Source organism: Herpailurus yagouaroundi, unplaced genomic scaffold (assembly GCF_014898765.1).
Source record: "Herpailurus yagouaroundi ecotype Mexico unplaced genomic scaffold, PumYag 165, whole genome shotgun sequence".
NCBI classification, from domain to species: domain Eukaryota; kingdom Metazoa; phylum Chordata; class Mammalia; order Carnivora; family Felidae; genus Herpailurus; species Herpailurus yagouaroundi.
The window spans coordinates 16,841,172-16,846,134 of NW_024412406.1; the positions used below are offsets into that span (position 1 = coordinate 16,841,172).

The 4,963-nt window shown below is 40.0% G+C and overlaps 1 long non-coding RNA gene across 1 annotated transcript; it reads right to left on the reverse strand.

Annotated features, from left to right (window-relative positions):
• Positions 1 to 1,344: 1,344 nt before the first annotated feature.
• LOC121038335 (uncharacterized) lies at positions 1,345 to 3,254 on the reverse strand. The gene is made up of 2 exons (XR_005794300.1): positions 3,165 to 3,254; positions 1,345 to 2,439 (listed from the first exon to the last, which is right to left on the reverse strand). It is a non-coding gene; the product is annotated as an uncharacterized LOC121038335 (long non-coding RNA).
• Positions 3,255 to 4,963: the final 1,709 nt, after the last annotated feature.

The window sequence follows — 4,963 nt, forward strand, 5'->3', positions numbered from 1 at the left end:
TAAGGACATCTTTGGAAACATCGTGTCCATAGTATATGTGAAATGGCTTTGGACACCATAAAACTTCATAAAAATGCTAGAGGTGACTGTTAGATTCTGATATAAACCAAGGGTATAGCATTTCAGTGGCTAGGTAGCCCAGTGATCTATGTTTTATTAAATGAGGTGGTCTAAAAGTAGTATAGTAAACCTCATGGCTATGATTCATTCATACTCCACTAAAATTTGAATTCATCACTATGATCACATGAACTGAAATGTATCTTTGCTCTACCAATAGCACATGGTTTTGTTAAAGACATTTTTTTCAGAGTTTGATAGCCTGCATAAACAAATTATAATAAAAGTAATAGCTGTGTTATAAAACATTTTCAGAGACTGCTACCAAAGACCCCTATGTGACAACACTTTGGCCTAATGGAAGGGTGTCTCCATGGCTACTGAATCAGAAAGCATTAAAGCTGCCTAGCTATTAAAATAGCTGTTTGCTATTTATTTCCTTATTTCCTTTTATTTTTTTTTATTTTTTTTATTTTTTTTTATTTTTATTTTTTTTATTTATATATGAAATTTATTGTCAAATTGGTTTCCATACAACACCCAGTGCTCATCCCAAAAGATGCCCTCCTCAATACCCATCACCCACCCTCTCCTCCCGCCCACCCCCCATCAACCCTCAGTTTGCTCTCAGTTCTCAACAGTCTCTTATGCTTTGGCTCTCTCCCACTCTAACCTCTTTTTTTTTTTTTTTCCTTCCCCTCCCCCATGGGTTCCTGTTAAGTTTCTCAGGATCCACATAAGAGTGAAACCATTATTTCCTTTTAGCACAATTAATAAGGTGTCTATCTTGTACATAGTTTATTTTAAATTATTACAGACACAGATCATTGGAGAATCTGGGCAATCCAAATTATTTTATACAACGCGATAGAAAATCATTTCAAAAAGACAGGAATGAACAAGAAAAATAACCTTCAGTTTTTACAAGCATATAAGTCAAAAACCTGATTACATTTGTAACAATCTACTATTATAAAACATGACATGAAAATTAAAATTCAGAGGAATCCTTTGGAATTAAACAAGGAGGTTCAGAAAGACCAAGATTGCAGGAACTCACCCCCACACTGCTACAGTCAGAAAATCAGAAATACTGGTCCATTGACATTTGGGTGTGCTACTGTTACTGAACAGCTAATATTTGAAGGACCTAAAACATCATCCAACAGTGTCAACCTTGAACAAAAAGAAGTCTAGAATTGTGCAATACTTCCAGAGCAAAAGTAGAGGAAAAACTTATAAAAATTATCAGGAGCTCAAATATATTCCACTGAGTCGGAGTTACCCATTCTTCATATTGTTTTTATTGGAAATTTTAAGTGGAACGACGATAGAAACGTTTTCCAATCCTAATTTAAAAAATAAAGCAAGGCAACACAGAGCACTCCCTAAAACTGGCATTCGAGTGAGGAAAAATCTTCACTTGGGTTTGAGAAAATGTATAACCAAAGACAATGACACATGCAGAGAAAAGAGAACTACGATGAATTTTAATTTTAAGGAACAATATCTGTGATCACACTTTTAGTCTTTCATTATAAATTTTACAGAATAACATTTGAAATGTGCTGCAAAGTATTCATGTTTTGAAGTAAGCTATAAATATAATTCTCGGTAAATGAAAATGCCACAGTACTGTATTTAAATGTTTTCTCTGTCAGGCCATATTCTAATCTTCTGTTTCATGAGCTTATTTTTATCTGCCTTTTTTCATTACTCCAGTAGAAAAACTAGAAAATATAGGTAAGCAAAAATGAAAAAAAAAATATTCTATATTGTCACCACCCAGAGATAAATAATATAAACATTTTTGGTTTCCAGACTTATGAAAGCTCTATTCACTATACTGTAACCTAATTGTTTCCCCCAGTTACTAAAATGTGGACATCTTTCCTTGTCAACAATAGACATGTCATCATTTTGAGAGCTTCACAATATTCCATATCATAATTTATTTAACCAAACCTGCATCAATATGATGCAGGCTGGCTGGGTCTGAGGATCCGGAAGGGATTCTTGCAGGACCCACCAAGAGGGCCCTTGGCTTTGCACAGGATAGAAATCAAACCTGAGTCGAGAGGCAGTGAGAGCAGAAGGTATTGAAGACCTAGAGAGAATGCAGATACATAGTGTCTGGGAGACTCAGAAAGGAAAGAAGGGTGAGCTTCGTCTTTGCTTGGGACCTGGGGTTTGTACTGAGGAATGTGGTCCAGTGTGTGTGTCTGCTCAGGCATCCAGGAACAAAGATGAGTGTTGAGGTGTCTTCTGTAGGTCACATATGCCTTGGAGCCAGGGGTCTTGGTGAGTCAGTGCTTTTGGGCAATCTTCATGATAACTCTGCCTGGTCACTCCTTAGGGGTTCTCTATTGTGCTGGAAGACTCTAAAGAAATCATTAATGCCTTGAGTTTTACAAAGAGGACATACATAACCTGTTCTATTAGGCCTGTGTAAGGGGGGGAGAACAGAGGCAGCAAAAAGGCAGTCTTTCATGAGGTCCTTTCAGTTTCCTGGTCTCAAATAGATGTTTGGGTTGTTTATTATAAAAAGGTGATAAACAATCTATTTTCTATCCTGTACCTGGGATGACCTTTTACAATGTAAATGAGATAAGTTACTCCCCCTACTGATAATTTCATTTTACTCTTGGGGGAAAAGACCTTAACTCCTCCCCTGGCCTACAGAACCCTACCTAAGCGGGGTCCTGGCTCCACACCAAGAACCTCCTATCTCTCTTCCTCTCATCTGTTCTAGCCTTGCATACTTGTCTCTGTGGTCAGACAAGCCAACAATGTGTTTCTGCCTCAGGAACTCTGAACATAGCTTACCTTTAGCTAGACACTCTTTAGCAAGCTCCTCACTATCTGGGCCTCTGCACCTGGTAAGGCTTTCTGTTACCATCTGCCCACTCTGCCACCAGTTTCAGTTACTGCCCTTCATACTGTCCAAAAACATCCTTCATTCTTTTTGTTGTTGTTGTTGCTGTATATTTTGTCATCCCCTCGAGGCTGTAGATAAGCACAGTACTAGGCACATGCCAGACCCTTAGTGTTTGTTAAATTGATTTGTTAATTCAGGACAGAAACTTAACAAATGTCCTTCCTACCCTAGTTGTGTCTTCAGAGGCAGCATTTGCACGGAAAAGAACATTGGTCTAGGAGTAAGCCAGGCTTTTCTAATCCCGGGCGCATTAAAAATCATCAGTGGGGGGCGCCTGGGTGGCGCAGTCGGTTAAGCGTCTGACTTCAGCCAGGTCACGATCTCACGGTCCGTGAGTTCGAGCCCCGCGTCAGGCTCTGGGCTGATGGCTCAGAGCCTGGACCCTGTTTCTGATTCTGTGTCTCCCTCTCTCTCTGCCCCTCCCCCATTCATGCTCTGTCTCTCTCTGTCCCCAAAAATAAATAAACGTTGAAAAAAAAAATTAAAAAAAAAAAGTCATCAGGGGAAAACTTCCTCTAACTCTCACCCCTTTCTGCCACAACCACACCCTCGGAGGTAATACTCAGCAATTCTCCTTTGTGGTATTTACTACAGTTGTTAATTATTCACATCATTGTTTGTCTTATGGAGAAGAAAGGTTTTTTTTTTTTTAATATGAAATTTATTGTCAAATTGGTTTCCATACAACACCCAGTGCTCATCCCAACAGGTGCCCTCCTCAATACCCAGCACCCACCCACCTCTCCCTCCCACCCCCCATCAACCCTCAGATTGTTCTCAGCTTTTAAGAAAGGTTTTAAACAAACTCCATGAGGTTCAGGACTATGTCTAACTCCCCGGCTGGGTTCCCAGCTCTGGCAATCATGCCTGGCACACAAAAAAATATTTGTTGAATAAGAGAAACATTAGTCTTCTCTGAGCTGAAAATACTGGAGTTTAATAAAAATTTTAACCCTCTATATTTTATCTTAAGAGCTGGCACTAGAATTCTTAGGAAATATCCGGTAGACCATTTGGAGTAGGTGAACGTTGAGGACTGTGAGAAGGTGCTGAGGCAACAAAAGAAAGGACTGACCGGTTCTGCATGACAAAACGAGAGGAATTTGTTTTGGCTCTAAGAGAGAGGAGGAGGCCAGTGATGTTGACATAAAACTGGGGTATCAGGTGAAGGAGGAAGGGTGGAGGAGTGCAAATTCCCTTGGCAAGGTCTCTACTTCTGTCTTTCCATCTTGGTAAAGAGAATGGCCAAGCAAACCACCCTGTGAGTGTGGTGTGTATGTGGAGGAGGCGGGGCAGGGGGGTGAAAACAGGAAAGAACCTGAATGTGACATCTGAGTCCATGTGCTGCTAAACAAAGGCAAAAGCACGTGACACTGAAATAATCCATAAACTGAGGACACAAAAGTGTAGAGCCAGAGGTGCCTTTGAGACTGTAAAGTCCCTGGGAATTGAGAGAAATCAGCCACAAGCCTTGGGATTGGGGGATTGATTTCATTTTAGCTATACCTCAGGGGACAAGGAGACCCCAGGTCACACCTGAATTGAAAAAAGTGACTCCTATTATCGCCTATATCTGGCCTTAGTTGCCACCCATCCTTGCACCAGTTTCGAATTTGGGGGATGAGAAAGGGAGAAAAGTTGGAATGAGAGACCTTCTCCCTTATCACCACATAAGATTAACTTTGCCAAAATGTCTCTTCCTCCCTGTCTTTTAAGGGATAACTTAGTAATTCAGTGACTTACAGTCTTTGGGCAAAGGGTGCTCTATAAATAAATGGCATACCCTTTGCAGTTAGGATTAAGGTACTCAAAGTAAACTCCACATGATTTTACTTGATTACTCAAACAGATAATGCCATTTTGAAATGTTTTCAAGAATGAATTGCTATACTGCTTTCAACTCCCTACCTAGAGAATAGTCTGTGAGGACAATCCTATAAAATCTTTGATGATGACTCATGAGTA